At 41.9% G+C, this 19,140-nt stretch overlaps 1 protein-coding gene and 1 long non-coding RNA gene across 4 annotated transcripts in view; one reads left to right on the top strand and one right to left on the bottom strand.

Moving 5' to 3' along the window:
• The window catches only part of Sgcd (sarcoglycan delta), a 501,008-nt gene that overhangs the window by 261,256 nt on the left and 220,612 nt on the right, over nucleotides 1–19,140 (top strand). The gene's annotated exons all lie outside the window — the stretch shown is intronic.
• Nucleotides 6,542–13,190, bottom strand: LOC104876612. Its single transcript, XR_784379.1, has 3 exons — nucleotides 13,063–13,190; nucleotides 12,701–12,785; nucleotides 6,542–6,816 (listed from the first exon to the last, which is right to left on the bottom strand). It is a non-coding gene; the product is annotated as an uncharacterized LOC104876612 (long non-coding RNA).

Consider the following 19,140-nt stretch of genomic DNA (forward strand, 5'->3'; position numbering starts at 1 on the left):
CTTTTTCTAATAGAGTCCTTGGATCTTCGCTTGACTCAGTGATTCCGCCTATAGCCCTGCTTTGGGGACGTGCTTCAAGATGTTTACTTTTGGGTTTGGGGGCTGCAGTATGCCATCATATTTTGTGTTTTGGTTCATAGATTCATGAGTCAAAAGGTAGCCCTTTTATGTAACTGGGGCAGGCCTTTATTCTATTCGTCTGTTCATGTACCTATCCATCAAGAATTGATTCAAGGATTAAAGTACAGGCTCGGACAAGTCCTCTGAATTTCTTGAGCTCCAGGGGAAGCTGCTTTGAGGAGTTGTACCCGACCTAGGTGTATTTCACATACTGACTCAAAAATACAATTGTTTTCTAGAGATTGGAAAGAAAGTAACATCCCTTCTGGAGTGTTTTCTAGATGTTCACTGACCTTGGGTTGCAGGGTGCTGTTTCCAGCTAGTAGGGCCATTTGAGTTGGTTTTAAAGTTACGTAAGGTTTTCAGAGGCCCATGGGACCTAGAGTCTGTGGTAGCTGAGGCCACCTGTACCAAGTCTAAAATTTATTTTCTTTTAACTCTTTTGGTCTGCATTTTAGCCAGCAGTTTAATACTGGTAAGATAACCTTGGTAAGCCATACTTTGTGACCTGTAAAATGAGGGAATTGTACTAAATTATTGCTAAGTGACCTTCAGGCTCTAAAACCCACAGAATTGTGGAATTCCTATACAGTTTCTGCTATGATTTCTGTTTCTCTGGGACTCCCCCCAGTGACTCAAGATTTGGGTTTCTGCAAATTCACCTCTGGTGTTAGATAAGGTCCTGTTTTGATTTGTTCCTCAGCACGTTATATTATTCTGCTCCATGGTGACTATCAAAGGGCCTGCATGGTTTGGGTGTTGTCCAGTACTCTCAGAACGGTGAAGTGGGAAGAGCACTGGATGAGGAGTATGGAGAGCCAAATTGTTTTTCCAGTTCTGCTACTAACTGCTGGCTGCCTCTGAGTTGCCCTAGAGCCTTGAACCCCAGTTGATTCTTCTGTTAAATGTCACGGTGGATCACGTGACTTCCAAAGTTTTTTGTTGCCCTTAACATTTTTTTTCTGTTGTTTCTAGGTAGGCATTCAATTCATTTCTGATCTAATCTGTCTTCAGGAAACAGATGGATGATAAATTGTTTTCATGGTAGATCTCCTGTGTTTACTATGGATTTCCTGAAATGAGAGATGTAAACGTAATTAGAGAGATGAACTATTTATTGCATGAGGTCGCCGGTGCCAGACCCAGCCTGGACTGATTCCTCTGGCATTCATGACCATACCTTGCTAAAGCCACCACTTGTCTTTTTCTACCTCCTCCACCTACCAATTTTTCTAGGCCATGAGCTCACAAGAAATACCCTGAGGTACAGGAATTTCTTTCTTTCCAAAAGGCCTTGTATCAGTTGTCATTTAGTAGTGCAGATTTATGACTTGCAGTTTACTTCTCCTTTCTGAGCATTTGATTTTTGACTAGTGATTCAGCTTGGACCTCTGAATTGTTGCCATAACCTCCAACTCTGAGGGGTGCCCACCTTGGCCTCTGTGGGTGCTAGTGTGTTACCATACCTGATACACTATCTTAATTCCAGTTCTATGAGTCAGAACTATGTAATTGACTGCATCTGCTTTCTTTGAAAGCATCTTATGTACTCCATCCATTTATCCATCCGTCTGTTCATCCAACAACAATTTATTGGGTCTACTTTAACTGAAACTTACAGAAAAAAATGAAACATTATTGCTCTTTTCAAGGAGTACATCTGCTCTTGGAAAGGTTTAGGAATCCGGGGGAAACTTGAAACTCCATTGTTATCTGGGGCTCTGAAATAAAGGCTAGTTAATGCTAAAGATGATAATAGCAATTACTAAGATTCAAATCCAACAATAAGCTGTATACAAGAAACATACCTAGTTCAAAAAGAAACTCATAGACTGAAAGTAAAAGGATGGAAAACGGTTTTCTATGTGACAGGAACCCGGAAAAAAGCAGGGGTAGCTGTCCTATTTGCAGACAAAGTAAATTTCAAACCAGAACTAATTAAGAGAGACAAAGAAGGTCACAACATCCTTGTAAAGGGAACAATCCAAGAGGAAGAGATGAAAATCATAAATATATATGCACCAAATACTCATGTCCCTGACTATACAAAACAAAGATTGAGGGACAAGGAAAAACCAAATAAGCACTAATACAATTGTTGTGGGGTACCTCAGTTCCCCACTGTCAAAAATAGACGTGTCATCTAGACAAAACAATCAACAACGGAATAATAGAACTGAGCCTAGCTCTTTCAGTGTCTTTTAATACAGTTGTAAAACTTGACAGCAGTAGCTTTAATAATTCTTAAATTTGTAGATGAGAAGAAATTTGCCTGTAGTGATGATGCATTTTTAACTATCATTTATTGACCTCCTGGTATATGTCAATTAATGTTTTCAGGTATAAATAAAACTATTGTCTCTTCTCTCTCTCTCTCTCTCTCTCTCTCTGTCTTTCTCTCTCTCTGCATCTACATTTGAGTAAGGGCTAACAATCGTATGCATTTGAGTGGAAATAGAATACGATAGCTGTTGCTGAATGTAATGAGGTGGATGGAGTCCTATCTCAGATGGGGTAGTCGGGGAAGGCCTTCTGAGCACGGTTTGAGCCAGGACCTGTAATTTCAGGAGTCAGCTCGGCAAAGTGCCCGGAGAAGGGCATTCCAGGCAGAGGGAACATGAGTTTGAGGTGGAGGAGTCAGTACTAATTGCAGTTGACGCAATTACACACCTCTTAACCATCTGTTCACTCCTGCTATACCTCTCTTGCCTTTGAGCATGGACAAACAGGCATTTTCCCATATTCACGAGCTTCAATTGTATGTTGAGCTCAACCCTGTGTAAAATTCAGGTTGCTTGTTTTTCTTCTATATATTTTATTTTAGCTTCTGTCTTATTTTATGAACACATAAAACAAAAATTCATAACAATAATAGTTAAGACACACTATATCGTTATCTTCAAAGTAGTTACTCAGTGTGTAAGACATGGGGAAAAAAGATTCTCTCTTAGAAGTGAGAAACAAACATACTGGCGCAAGACTTTGTTTTTCAATGAAACTGGTAGTATAAATGAAGCTGAGCGTCCCCACCTCGGTGGCTATCCTGAGGCCTTGTACGTGCAGTTTGGTGAGAGAAGTATGTTGTACTGACCCTCAAATTTATGGCAGAATGAAGTTTCATCCACCTGGATGGTCTTCACTCTTTTCTGCCTGCCAGTCCCACCTGCAGCGACTGCTGTGGGGGCGTCTCCACTAGCGTCCTCATCATCTGCAGAGCAGAGCCCAGAGCACGTCTCCACGCTCTGAGTAAATCCGGGGAAGTTCTGTTAGGATGACCATCTTGGCCCTCGCACTACAGGTTTCAGGGTTGGAGATTACATGCATAGCAGTGGGGAAAAAAAATCATTGAAATGCTTCTGGTGGTGTTCGACTGCTGTCCCAGACCCCAGGTCCTTATAGTAAACTCACAAATCTCACATGTCAGGCTTGGGCTTCGAGAACATGAGAGCAGGACTTCAGTCTCTGTTGGTTTCAGAACTCTTATTCCAACATAGGATGCTGTCATTAAAGAAAGGGAAAACTGAAGATAATTGTAACCTTACTAAGCTCGTTTATTAACAGAAGGCCTTAAAAAAGAAAAGGACACAATATGTGCAGGCCACTTCTCTATTTCTACCTAGAAGGAAAGGAAATAACATTTACAGAGTGCCCATGGCATGACATGTGCTATGCCTGGGCACCTGGAGAGCATGTTTATGTTTTAGAGAGAAGGAAACAAGCATTAAGTGATTTCCCCAAGGTCATGTAAGTTGTAAGAGCATAATTTGCCTTTTTGATGCTAATGCTGCTACTGCAAACTCCACAAGGGAACATTTTTCAAAGTGAAAAAAGAAAGTATTGTGTTATCTCCTCAGCTATCATCTCCTCTGTATGATTGCTTATTAAACTGTGCATTTTTTTCAAGCTATTCACACTCCTCTTATCCAGGTGCTCTGAAATGGCTTTTTTATGCTTCCTAGACTAGGTCTCATTCTCGCTCATGTATTAGTCAAGGCCACAGGAGCCTTTTTTTAGAGCTTACCCATTACAAGGCATTGTATGATTTAAAAAAAAAAAAAAAGTAGCTTAGATGATTAAAAAAAAAAAAGATGGGAGATGTTTCCCAGCACCCCCTGGATGGAGTGAAGAGCGAATGGTCGTTTATCTCGAAGGTTTTCCTTTTACCTGAGCTTGTCATTTCCAGGGATCATCTTGGTTAAATTAGATTTTAATTCTGAAATATTGTCCCTTGAAATATTCCCACTGGCCAATTCATATCTCCTGAATAATAGGATTCAAGCCAAAATGGAAAGGGCTGGTAAAGTAAATGAGGAATATCTGTCATGTGACCTTTAGGAACACATTTTAACTATGTGTTTTCCAAATACAGAGTTTTGCAGGTGTAGGAAGTTGTAACTATAAAGCATATATCTGACATTCCTAAGAAACAGGGACTCTGAAGCTGAACATTTCCCATATGCCTTGAGGTGCCCCTGTTACACCTTTTAAGCGGGGTCCGAGAAATGTTTAGTTCTGTGTACTCATTGCCTGCCTGCCTGCCTCCCCTCACTGCTGCTTTGAACCTGAGAGAGGGTGGCTTCTCTCTTGTTAAACTTTCTTACATACTTAGAACGTAGAAAAAAAAATCTTACTCTTTTTTTCTTTGTGTAGCGAGCCATTAATAAAATAAAAATCTGTTAAGAGTCATCTAGAAGAATGTGTGGCACAAACCTAATGAGAAGCGGGAGTGTTTCCAGGTGCCTGCAGTGACTGTAAACTCATCTGAAACTCTGCCCAACAAGGCTATGTAGTATTAAGCGTTAAAGCCTCAGTACATGTGGTAGCCCTCTTCCCAGCAAGGTCAAGATGACCCTAACTCTTGTGACCTCTCTCATTCATGCATAAACTCGTCACTGTCTGGAGCCTTGGATGCCTTTCTGGGAGAGATTCGGGCATGGCGCTGAGCTTGGTGAGAAGCCTCAATACTGTCCCATGATGTGTGTCCTCCTGTGAGAAGCAGGGGTGACTGACAGGCTGTGACCATGGTTGCACCTGTTCCTACCAGCCCTGAAGAAAGTTTGCAGTTCTCTTGATGGCAGGGGCTGGTGAAGTAGATGTGACAAGTATGTGGTGGGTGTGGAGATTATGTAACATGTGTGAATCCTTTTTCAATGTGTGCTTAAATTCAAAGTCATACTCATATCCTTGTCTGTCTAGATACAGCATTTGGAGCTAAAGCTGTTTAGTACTGTGCTAGAATTCTCTGGAGAAACAGAATCAGCAGTGGGGAGAGATGGAAAGATTTGTGTGTACATATATATATATATGAGAGAGAGCAAGAGAGAGAGAGGAACTTACATTAAGGATTATGGAGGTGGGAAATTGGCAGCCTAAAGATTATTAAGAAACAGTGGCATTTCAGCCCAAATATTTGCCTCAGATCCAGGAAAAGCCAGTGTTACAATATGAACCCGACAAGAAGAACCTTCCACCCCTCAGAAAAGGGCCACCCTTTGTGTTCTTTTTTTCTTTTTTTCCTCATTGAGTTTGTTGGTATATTTTAGGGTATACAGTACAGTTACATTCATCACTGGGATCTCGAACCTTTACATGACAGGTCTTGGTTCTCATTTCATTGTCCTACAGAAGGGTGGGGGGATTTGCTCTACTCAATCTACCAAAGCACATGTTTAAACAACAGATCTAACATAATTTTTTTGGCATACTGATTTATCCATTTGTGTGTGGGGGGTGATATTGGGGTTCAAACTCAGAACCTTGTACTTATGAGGCAAGCACTAGAACCACTGAGCTAAATCACTGGCTCCTTATCCATTTTAAGTGACAAAAATGATATACATTTACAGTACACTGCATGATGTTTTGATATTTAATATGTATTGTAGCATGGCTAAATCAAACTTTAATATAGAGATTACTGTGTGTGTGTGTGTGTGTGTGCATGTGTATGAGTTAAGAACATTTAAAATCTATTCCTTTCTCTGTACTAGTAAGAAAACAGTGGGTTTTTGTTAACTGTAGTTACCTTGCCACACACTGGACCCCTTGAACTTATTTCTATCTAGGCAACCAAATGCTCAGTCAAGATGTCATAGAAAATTAACACAGCTACTATCCCAGAAATTCTGTATGGATTAATTCTGAATATTTAACATCTGTTGTCATCTAGTGCGCTGTCCTTTCTTGTGCAGGACGTTACCCCAAGTCTGGGTCCCTGAAATGGCTCAGAAGGTAAAGGTTTCCTTTCTCCCATTATTAAGGATGGATCATCGGTGGTGTAGGAAAGGTGAGGCATTAGTTAAAAGAAATAAAAGGAAAACTTTGATAAGTTTTAATTACTTAATAATTCAATAAGTTGTTTACTTCCAGTTAAAGTCAAACTACCATTTTTTATGGGAGAGGAAAGCACCTGAGTCTTTGTGAACCCTAAAACACCTCTTCTGCATTCCTTTCCTCCTGGATTGCTTGCTTTGCAATGTTGGGTGAGTTCCGATCTCTTCCTTTCTCCTAGGAGCCATCTGTGATAATTCTGCTGCAGTCCGTTTTATGACTTACTTCTGAGCCCGATCTTTCACACCCTGCATCTTCTCAACGTTGGCAGCTTCGCTGTTGTGCCTCTTTTTTGATCCCTCTTCACAGACCTCTCAGAGCAGATTGAATCAAGTCAGTGCTCAACTGTGTGTGGCAGAGGGTAACCTGCCATAGGAATTCAGAGAAGGAGGTTAGAAAGTGCAGCACGGAGATGGGGGCGGGAGCTGGGAGACGGCAGGTGGGTGATTCAGTACAGGGATATCACTACGCATTTACGTCAGGCCGGGTTCCATGCTAAGATCACATGTACGTGTACACACACTCCCTGATGGGGGACCCTGCCATGTCCATTTGTCGGGGGGCGGGATCAAGAGTGGCCCTGTGACCAGTAAGTGACTGGATCTAGATCCAAGACAGGTCTTTCTGACTCCAAAACTTCTGGTCTGGTCCATTGTGTCTGTGGATGTGGCTCTTCATAAGAAGCAGGGAATATATTCTTAAAAAACAAACTCCCCTTGAACAAAAATCACATAATCTACTGTGGGCGGGCAAATTTTTTAGAGATTTATTTTTGAAAGTAAGTCAGAAAAATCATGAAAGTGTGGCTCAGTGCTTCCGTTTGGAAGTGTTGTTGGAATTCACTGAAATGAAAACAGAAATAGGCTTCCATTATTCCCCCAGTTTACAGGTGTGATTGGCACGTGGTCCTGGGAAGAATGCAAGTGCAAACTCCTCAACAGCAGCTTTGCCGAGATGTTTGGTTGATCTGGCCCTCTCACAACTATCTGCTTTCATCTTCTTCTGCTCCTTAGTTTACATGCAGGTAGTAATCACACTGAGAACTGACATTTTTAGTGTCCTTCAAATGTACTCGAACTCATTGCCCCCTACCCAAATCGTCTGATGGCTGGCCTCCCTCCAGTGGGTTTCCTCTGAGAGACAACTTCTTAGATGCCCTGCCTGAAGTCTACTTTCTCCTCTCTGATTATCCTCTGTCCTCCTCTGCATGGTTTTTCACAGAACTTCGAAGCTCATGGTTGTGGGCTGCTAAATGCGTGGAAAGGAAGGAAGCCGTGCCTTCTTTCCCCGAGCGGATGGAACTCTGTAATGGTCCGACAGTCCCCCATTGCACCCTGTATCCAGTCATGCCACTGTCTCAAAAATACATGCATGAAATATGGGACAATTATTAAGTCGTAAAACAGGAAGCAGGGGAAGCTGCAATGGACACCTTCACTGCACAACCGCTTCTTTGTAGTTTAAAGCTAGACATAAATATGGAAATCTGTGACACATCTAAAAGACAGAGAATGCATCTGGTACCGTCCCCTGGAAGACCAGATTGGACATTCAGACTTGAAGAGAGGGCCATAGAAATAGGGCAGACAGCTGTAGTGCTGGGAGTCCACGGACTAGCTTTCATATTTCTGGATCTATCTCTGGAAACCTTCCTTATAAGTATCAAAAAGACTTCAGGCCCTTTGAAGGTTTAACTGGAAGTCTCATAAAAGGCACTGTCGTGTACAACTGACAGCTTTTCCTAATGAAAATAGAAGACAGGACGAATGGCTCCCATGGGGCATACACCCCGGTGAAAGAATGTATTTTGGAAGGGATTTTCGCAGAGTGCAGTTTTAGTATCACTCGGGCCTGGCGCTTAATCGGGCTTTCCTGGTGGGAAATACTCACCTAGCAGCAGGGATTGCCATGGTACGAATTTAATCTGAACGCTTGGCATAGGCCTAATCATATTTCTCTTACTCCCTTTTCTGTGCCTCCTTAAGATAAATGAGTTCCCTCTTTTATCAACAGTGGCTCGGGATTCATAAGCTCACATTTTTCACTGAGGACGGGAGATGTAGCAACTTGCACTTTATTATCTATCTCTCATTTTCTTCCCTTCAAACAATCAATAAATTTCCCATCAATGTCTCCGTTTAAAGGTTGCTTATAGGTTACTATTTCTGAACGATGTTCTGGCGTTGCTTTTTGAGCCTAAATCTTCCCTGACTGGAAGTGTGTGCATTTAGAGTGATTTGCAGACGTCTTTGCAAGAATTTCTTTAGTAAAATTGCAAGACAGTGTTAATTGTAGCTCTGCTGAGTTACAGGCACCAGAACCCAGTGACAGCTCCAGTGTGTTGTCTAGGCAGCATCTCTTTTTTTATGCGTCCTGGAGCTGGACTGTGTTTGGGCGAAAGGACTTTAATGTCCCTACTGTCCAGCTATTCATTGTGAGTCGGAAAAAGAGACAGATTGAAAGAGTTTAGGCCTAAACAGATTTATTTGCACCAGCAGCTAATGGACAGAACCTAAGGGGTGTATTTTTGCTGTGATTCCGTGGGATAAGCTGACATTTTATCACAAACGTTCTTTAAGGATAATCTTAATGTGGAGAAGTCTATAACAATCCCTCTTTTGATCTGTTTGCTTGGATGTCCTGCAAGCACAGTGCTGCTTTGTATAAATGGTATCTGAGGCTGGCCGGTGTGAGCCAGGCTTGAGTTCATTTGTGAGCTGGTATCTGGTCTTTAGTGGCCAGTAGAAAATGTTTCATGCTGTAAGTGAAAATTTACTGGCCTTTTTTTTTCTCGGTGAGCAGTTGTGACAGGCTATTGGGATGATAAGACAGCTGAAGTACAGGTACTGGGCTCTTAATATATCTTTTCCAGGTGATGCTGAATTGGTCACATTTCCCTAGCCAAGCGAGTTGTAGGCAGGTGGGGAAATACAGCACTATGTGTGCTGAAAGCAGTGGAGAGCAGCTCAATATTTTAAATCACAATCTTCCTTCACCCTGTATTTCTGAGCAAAGTCACCTGTTAACCCTCCGTGGACATGTAACTTGGGTAAGAAAGCAAACTTCATTAATTAAATTCAGTGAATTTTTTGTCTGTTACTGTAATATACTCTGGGCTTTTTTGTGTATTTACTTATCCACATGTTGTTTGATTCATTCTTCAATTTGTAAACTAAAGCTGTCTGGATTCCCTAAGTACATACGTGAAATGTGAGACTTCAAAAGGTGAAGCTAACAGTCTAGCCAGTGCAGGCTGATTCCAGGCCTTATATTCTTATTCAGAATACAAAAATTCTGCATGTACGTGTGCATGTGCGTGTGTGTGCACGCTCGTGTGCGCCTATGTTTTCTTGTTAATAAGGAAGAGGATGACGAAAGGATTGAGAAGAATTAAGAAAGGCTTCTCAAAGAAACCTGTAGCTAAGTCCTACAGAACAAGTGGAATTTAGGTAGTTTGATGTAAAGAGATTTAGAGTTAGTCCCACTGTGTGTGTTTTGGAGAAGGGATTTCCTGGCCTACAATTTACTAAGCCCCAGGAAAAGTATGACTGAACCAGCATTCATGTTGCACCCTGGAAATACAGAGTGTTTCGTATGCAGTGATCTTGGATCTGTCAATCATTTAAAGCAATTTTAGGAGCTCTTATAAAATATTTTAAAAATCCCAGTTCTTGACCCACTGAGTCACCAAGGCAATGTGATAATTCTGTATGTTTCACTCTCCTTCCCCGACATACATATGGTTCTAACCATTATATAAGCTTTATGGTGAGAAGGTGGTAGTAATACATTGATGGAACAGAAAAGAAGTCAAGATGACACAGCAAATGACAAAGGAGCAGAAGCTGTGACCCAGCATAGATTGCTCCTCTGACCCTTGCCCTTCCTCTTGTGTTAATCAGCCAGAACTGGTGATGCCACCATTTTTAATGCTGCCCAGCAACGTTCAGTAGCTGCCTGTGTGCACACTCCAAGAATTAACTGTCTAGGTCACGGAACACTTTTAGTGTCTAATTCAGCTCCGTCTTGCTTCCAGACAAATCCTTCATCAAGCTTAGTCTTTGATGCAAACAGAATACAACCAACAAAGTGAAGACAAATCACAAATGCCATTCACCTGGGATTCATTTTTCTCCTCTTCATGCTACCTCCTCTTTCTGCCAGCACACATCTCTGAACTGGTCCTCTTCAGTGGTCTGGGGAACTTCAAAGCTAGTAAATCTGTATCTCCTGAATTGGCATCTCCTTCTCCCTGAACATCGTTTTGTGTTTGCTACTTTTTTTTTTTTCTAAAAAACAGCCTTGTTAAGGCTATATTTGTATTCTGTATGACTCACCCATGTTAAGAGTACAATTCATTGCTTTTCAGTAAATTCACTGTTGGGCATCTATCCTCACAACACAATTTTAGAGCCCTTCATCACCCGAATAAAATCCCTGGAGTCAATTTACACACAGTCTACCTTCCCAGTTCCCCAGGAAACCTCTAATGTACTTGCGTTCTTTATGGATTTGTCTCTCAGGACATTATAAATAAATGGAGTCATACAATGCCTGGCGTTTTGTGTCTGACTTCCTTCACACAGTGTCATGTGTATGACGCTTATCTACATTATAGCATCTATCAATATTCCATTGCTCTAGTTCTAAATAGCACTCCGTCCCACTGATGTAGATTGGGAGATTTATCCATTCATCGGTTGATAGACATTTAGATCATTTACTTCTTTGGCTCTTATGACTTAGGTAGCTATGAACATTTATGTGTAAGTCTTTGAAGGGACATAGATTTTTGTTTATCTTGCACAGTTAAGAGAGTTATTGCTTTGTCCAAAGGGGAAAAACTTAGCCTTTTAAGAGTCAAGCTCTAGTTGAAACTGTTCACCTTAGTGGTAGCAGAGAGTTCTTGCGTCTCCACATCCTGTCCATCCTGTGTGTTACTGATGTATTTTCTTTAAGTTTAGAATTTTGCAACAGTTCTTGTCTTTTCTGTGGGCATTTAGCCCAGGGCTGGGCACACAATTGGCACTTAACAGGGCATTGCAGTGGTTCAGGACTTTTGTTTCAGAGTTAAACCATAGAGGATCTCTGAGCATCAGTTTCCTCAACTATGGAATCGTACTAACTGTGCCTTCTTTCTAGAGTTACAAGGAGGATTGAGGGGTTTTAGGCAGATAGTGTGCTTTGTGTATGGAAATGATAGCTTTCATTACTAATGTCCTAAAATTCATGTGAACACTCTCTCATTTAGCCAGTTTTTTATTTCTTTTGCAATCACAATTAGAGATCTACAGGTGATATGCCAGGCCCCAAAGTTAGAGTAGTAAGGAAGTCGGCACCTTTATGGCAAGGAAATTGAAATCTGGTGAGCGAGGACATGGATGCATATGTCCAATGACAAGTGACATGAGATAAGAGCAGAGGTGAGGTGCAGAAAGAGGTATGAATTACACAATGGAACTAGGAGAGGGGAGCTGTGAGATCTAACTGGTGATGGGACCTCAGAGGAGAGACAGCTGATGCAGAAAAGACTTTTACCTAAAACCAAAGGACTGGAGGGGAAATGACATTTGTAAGCGCATTCTAGTCAAGGAACAATTACAAGCACCACTAAAGAGGGTAAGAATCTAGAGCACCTGTTAGTGTGTTAGGGGACACAGGGAAGGCAGACTGGTGAGAGGTGTGGCTATTGGGTGAGCAGGAGCAGAACACAATGTGTGTCATGTGACACACCGGTATCAGGTAAAAAAGTTGAAGACCAAGACCAGACTAGAACCACTACAAGTCTTTATTGTAGGGACAATCTGCCAAGATGTCTCTGATCAAAGCAGAGAAAGTGATATGGCAGAACAGAGAGCTTCTTTTATAGGACTGGAGTGGGACATAAAGGAGATGGGGTAGAATTAAGTGATAGTATTAAGGGATTGGAGGAGCCTGTGACATCACTAGGAGGGGCTTGTGACATCACTGGTTACTCAGAGGTAGCAAGTATCCGGTTATTTTTTGGCAGGAGAAGAAGCATCATGGGAAGAAGAAGTCTGTCTTATGTGTGACATCTGGTTACTCAGAGGTAGCAAGTATCCGGTTATTTTTTGGCAGGAGAAGAAGCATCATGGGAAGAAGAAGTCTGTCTTTTGGTAGGCGGGAGAAGCCATCTTTTTAGGTGAGAAGCAGGGCATTATGGGAAGGAGAGTAATGGCCATCTTAAGGAAAGGGAAATCTTAACAATCGCGGGGAATTTGCGGCTTACCTTTGCTGCTGCTGTTCTGTTGTACTTCCAAGTCTGAGGAGCTACCGAGAAGATGGTTCAGTATGTACGTTGTTGACATGACCATCTGAAAATGAAAGGAAGAAAGATCAGGCTCAGCATGTGCAATATTCTAATATGATGTCCTCATTTTTTTGTTTTTGTTTTCATTATGAACTTCTCCCTTAGGAACATTTGTTCTCTGTCCTTCAGAATATCTGTGCTTGCTATGTAGAAAGAGTAAAATTTTTCCAGGCCCTCACCTCCCCAACAACCATTCTTTCCTTGGAAGAGGCTGTATCACAGTGGTTGGGAGTATGCACAGTAATTAACTGGTTCTAACATTTTTGTCACCCCCACATTACCTTTCAAAATGCAACTACAGAAGACCGGCATCTACAGAGGTTATGACTTTTGGTTTCTTGTCTTTTAAAAGATGTGAAAATGATAACATTCAGTAGAAATCTTCCTTCAGATTTTGAATTTTGATCTGTTTCTGCATTGGAACGCTGGGTAGAGGTACAGGCCATAGATCTCAGTCAGTCATGCAGAGGAGAGGGTAAGGGATGTTCTACACGGTATTGTCTTACTGTGTTGTGATGTGCAGTAGGTTAGGTGTCTTAACTGCATTTTCATCATCCAGTGGGTTTTATACCTGTGCCTGCAGGACACACCTTGTCATAAAGCAACAAACCCCTGTATTTGTAATGAATACATTTTGTTACTCAGTGAGTGTTTCCTGAACACTTACTAAGCACTATTTTAGAATTTGAGAGCGTAAGAGTGAACAAAACAGCCAGAAATCTCATCCTTCATGAAGCTTACATTTTATGTTTTCACAGGGTCTGCCTGTGCCGGGCAAATGCTCTATCCCTGAGCCCTGCTTTCAGCTTACTTGCCTTTTAATGCAGTCTGTGCATAGGTAAAATGGTTCAATGCTTAGGTCAGAAGTGAATTGCCCTTCCCATTAAAAGTGCTCTGGGAAGAGATCGTCTTGAGACTGCTAACTAAAACAGGACTTGGCATGACTTCAAGCCTGAAAATGTGCTGACCAAATTAAAAACCTGCCTGACGCTGATGCAGCAGGAAAACCAAAGAAACGAGAAACAACATTTGCTTAAAATCAATATGATGCCAGTTTCCAGCACTTGTGCTACAAGGCCCAGCACAGAGTCCACGGCACTGGGGGGTTTGCAGATGTCCTGGAGTTTTGCTCAACACCAGTGGTGGCCTGGTTGCTGCGCTGTCTTGGCCTTGACAGAGAAAACTGGAATCTCACACACATAATCCCTTAAAGTGCAGTGATTTTTTTTTCCCTCCTCTATCACATCTGGATAAGGGAATCCAGTGAGGCCAGAGTCCTGCAGCTGTTTCTCCCTGAGGCTTCCACCCGTCCTGGGGACACTGGAAGGATCCTGGTCTCCAGGATCCATACCCCTTGTACACATCTCAGCTGAAAACATCTGCTCTTCTCCTGCCTCTCTTTCCACCATGGTGGTTCTTGCCTTTTACAAAAGATGGGGATATCGTGGTGCTCTTAGGCTGCCTCTGCTCCTTCCTGCTCACAGCGTCTTAGCCAGGCTGGGTGCCCTTGTGCAGTGCTGATCTGAGGAGGAAGCCCAGGGCGGCAGCAGACAGAGTATGAGAGGAGCAAAATCATGCGTGGTCTGGCCCAGGCCCCTCTGGTGTCTCTGTCTGTTCCATCCTGATCATGTAGAAAACTTTCTGTGCAAAGCAGCCAGCCAGCCAGTCAGAGTGGATCAGAGAAAAAGAGGAACAAACGCTGTAATCCTTGCAGCAACCCAGGGCTTGCCCACCTCAGCTGTGCAGTCTTCTCTGAAAGGCCTCAGGCGGCCGCCTGAATGTTGACTGGGGAAATAACGGGATTTGCTCTTATATTTAAAAGCCCCTCTTCTGGGTGTGTACCCCAGGCCAGGGCTGGGGTATCACTGGGGATGCCATGACCAACAGGACCATCGGAGCCCTGTCCTCACTGTACTGCAGTTGAGCCTGGCTGCCCATGTCTCTCTGAAGGACGGCACCGACTTCGGAACCATCCTGCGGACAGGGCTCCGACTCCAACCAGCCATCGGGTCACCCAGGTAGTGGAATTTTTATCCTTCTCTTGCTGGAAATTAAAACTTCACTATTTGAAGGTGGGAAGGTGATGATTCTGAATCTCCTAAATTTTTACATCTTACTAGAAGGAAAGTTATTCTTCAGAATCGACCTAAAACCTCTATCTTAATATTCACAGCTACTGGTTTTTTTTAAAGGTTTTCCTTCTTTATCAGTACATGTTTGCACCACATAATGACTGCCTTCCTTATGGAGAGTCGGCACACGTACCTAATGAATCTTTATTCCTTTTCATCCCCTTCCTCTTCCCCCTCTGCCCTTCCTACATCTCTTGGCCCCCTTCCCATTAGCAAAAGATTTGGCTCCCCTGGTTCCTATTATTTACTGATCTGGTCTTTATTTATATCTTAGGTTTCTCATATCAGAGAAACCATGCACTGTAGCTGCTGTTTTAAGTAAAACTGACCTCAAAGTGTTGCGATGTGTCCTCAAAACAGGCTCATTGTGCCAAAGCTGTGAAGAAAACTTTCTGAATGTACTGGAGAGCCCTGCAGGTAGGTTCCAGTACCCACCTGCCCAGTGTTCAGTGTAGACCTGAGAAATAAATACACTAAGAGACAGAACTAGAAGAGAAAGTGGGGTGCCAGGACAACCAACCCCAGTGGAACAGAAAAGGCTCTGGCCAGTCCCAGGCAGTGACTTTTATTGGCAATCGAATGGGGTAAAGGCGAGCTAGGTGCAGTGTCTATGGGAATTAATGCAAAGAAGGCTCGTAAAGGACAACACAAAGCATTCTTATATTAGGAACAGAAGAGACAAAATATGTGCTTATAATTAGAAGCCTGTCCTTCTAGTCAGAAGGTCTTGGTTGTGGGAACGGGATTGAGGCGTGAATTACTCTGACCTCAGTTTTGGGGTTCGTTCTTCACAGCCTGCTTTGCGCGTAATAAATATTGCAGTCGTCTGCATAAATGTGGGAACATATTTAGCTGACTACTCTAGCCTGCTTTGTTTTGCAAATAGAGGTCCAAAACAACAAAATGAACAAACAATATTCGGTAGATATTTGCTACTTTTCGACAGTCCTAGAAACAAAGGAGGAGGCTGGAAAATTAAAGGCAATGATGCACAAGAATAGAAAGAAACTCTTAAGTTGAAGAAATGGTCTGGCTTGGCAACTGAGTGGTGAGTTTCAGGCCACAAGAAGTGTGCCAGCTGACTCTGAAAGGAGTTAGTTGTTGGGTTAATAGGGAAAACTTTTATAAGGAGCAGACACCTATAAAGTGTTACAATGTAAAATGGCTTCTGCTTCCTCTAACAGCAGTTTGTTTTGCTCAGAACTAATAGGAACTGAAGGCACTGATTGCTGAATGAGGCATTTTGTCCTACCCAGAGATAACAGGGCACATCCAGACCTTGAGCTCCAAAGAGACTAGAGCCACCTGATTGTAAGAGTGTCCCGATGAAAGAAACCATGGCTAACGTTTACTCCCCTGCCTCTCAACCCCCTCTCCTATGGACTAGAATAGATAACTAGGTGAATCTTCAAGGTAAACTCCCCAATCTTTTCTGGGTTGAAAAGATGAACTAGTCTGTGACCATGATTTGAACCGTAAGAATGATATGTAACCACCCAAATGAAGTCAAGGCTGTGAAACCCTCTAAAAGGAGGAGTTGTAACCCAGTGCGTTGTCGATCTAGGCACGGCTTATGTGCGATCGACCCTTATCGGTAAGTAAATGTATTATTTTACTTCCATTCTGCTGCCTCTCTGTGTTGCTTACTGATTCCTTCCGTGACAGGGTTAGGTTGGTGCTTCCCGCTCTCCAGTCATCTCTATACTTCCTGCACGCTCTTTCATCGTCTGTCTGTTGTCTGTGTTGTAAACTGTATCTCAAGTTGGTATTTGGAGAGTCTTCTGTTTCTGTGACTCCCGAAGGCACTCAACACACAAATATACACACTGCAGCCTTTCCAAAAATAGCCAAAGATTCCTTTTACGTTCCTGGGAATAACCAGAAGCTGAGTTGTAAAAGGAACCACTATACTCTGAGAAGGTAGACTGTGGTGCTCCATGAGAATAGATGGTATTAAATCGCCAATGGTCCTATTTATTAGGAACAGTTACCGCAGAAGCTAAAATCAAAGTGACATTAAAAAATCCACCAGGAATATAAGGTTATTACTCTTCCCTATGGTAGAAATTAAGAAAAATTATTTAAGAATATAGAGTCTGAATTAGAAAGATAGATAGGCTCAAAATCCTGTTTCTGCAATTAATTAGCTCTGTGATTTTGATCAAGTTACAAACATATTTGCTCATTTGTAAAATAAAATAATATTTAGGGGCATCGAGAGGATTCACCTGGTCAATGACATACAGTACACCTTCTTGATAAATGCTTATTTTTCACACCAGTTGGGGAGTAGCATTTTATGTCATTGTTCAAGTTTTAGAATTACAGTTAGTGTTTTTAGAAGATTAGAAGTGCAGGGAGGCAAAAAGAAGAAAATAAATAGGTAAAGATACTAATATTTGATTATGTTTCCCCCCTAGGATTTTGTTCTCCTGTAAAATTTCCTGTGAAATTTGTGCGACTGCATGTGTACCTGTGTACTGATGAGCATATATAGGGACATACTCTTCTTGTTACTTAGACAAAAATGCCTGATGCCCAAAGTTAAAGGAGGACAAATTTATGTAGCTCGTACTTTGTACAAGTTTCCAGCTATAATCGGCTGGCTTCAAGGCAGGGTGGCATATGGCAGAGGGGCGTCACAGAGTTGAAACGGTTCGCGACATGCACAAGGGAACAACACAGCAAGGGACCTTAGTGTCCTCCTGTGTCCCTTTTATACTCTAGGCTATTGATATTAGGATGGTGTCAAGTCAATCAGTGCACTGATTTAGTGATCACCCGCCCTTCATGCTAGTGTTGTCCCATGAATCGGTCACACACACTAGATTCAGCAACCTCTGAAAAAGCCCCACCTCTGACTTCATGAGGCTTTGAGGGGGGGCATCTAGACACAAGCCATAACATACAGGTATTTAAAAGTGGAATTAATGGGTTTCATTTTGGCAGATTCTTAAATGCATATAATATAATTTGATCATTTCCTTACCTTGCACACACACTGTTTCCTCTTCTCTCCCCTTGGTTCCATTCCTGTTTAGTAATAGGCCCTCTTTTACTTTCAACATAATCGCCTGGCTTCAAGGCAGGGTGGCATATGGCAGAGGGGCGTCACAGAGCTGAAACGGTTCGCGACATGCACAAGGGAGCAACACAGCAAGGGACCTTAGTGTCCTCCTGTGTCCCTTTTATACTCTAGGCTATTGATATTAGGATGGTGTCAAGTCAATCAGTGCACTGATTTAGTGATCACCCGCCCTTCATGCTAGTGTTGTCCCATGAATCGGTCACACATACTAGATTCAGCAACCTCTGAAAAAGCCCCACCTCTGACTTCATGAGGCTTTGAGGGGGGACATCTAGACACAAGCCATAACATACAGGTATTTAAAAGTGGGATTGTTGATATTTCATTTTCATTGGTGAATATTAGCTGCACAGATTAATGGGTTTCATTGTGGCAGATTCTTAAATGCATATAATATAATTTGATCATTTCCTTACTTTGCACACATACTGTTTCCTCTTCTCTCCCCTTGGTTCCATTCCTGTTTAGTAATAGGCCCTCTTTTACTTTCATGCCATCTCTTTCTATTTTTTAAGGATCTGCATATGAGAGAAAATATGAACTACTTTTCATTCTGAGTCTGGTTCATTTCGCTTGACACGATGAACTCTAGTTCGACTCATTTTCCCATCTATGATTCCATTCTTATTTATGGCTATATAATACTCCAGACATAGATATGCTATATCTTCTTTATCCATTCATGTGTGAATGGGTACCTAGGCTGATTCCATAGCTTAGCTTTTGTAAACTGGGCCTCTGTAGTATACTGACTTTACTTTCTTGAAGACTGCTATAGCTAAGGATCGTTCTACTTCTTTGTCTCCTTCAATAATGTGTTATAAATACTTGCTAAGCTTTTAATTATCCCTTTGTAAAAGGTATATAGTATTGCAGTACAGTTCAAACTGTTCTGGAAGGCACCTTTTAGATAGTTGTAAGCTTTATTTTTTTTTTCCTCTTATAACTGATACTGTGGTCAGTGGAACAGCTAATACTTCAACAATTACACAATCATTTTCTTAGAAAAATCCGTGATGTAATGTGATGATTGGTAGCAATGATAAAATGAGGTAAAACATGAAAAGGACAGAGTGTAGAAGTAAGTGCGTAGTAGATCATCAGTATACATTAAGGTAGTGGATATAAATAAGTAATGT

The sequence above is a fragment of the Fukomys damarensis genome, unplaced genomic scaffold (genome assembly GCF_012274545.1).
Source record: "Fukomys damarensis isolate Sample0158 unplaced genomic scaffold, DMR_v1.0_HiC HiC_scaffold_9, whole genome shotgun sequence".
NCBI lineage: Eukaryota > Metazoa > Chordata > Mammalia > Rodentia > Bathyergidae > Fukomys > Fukomys damarensis.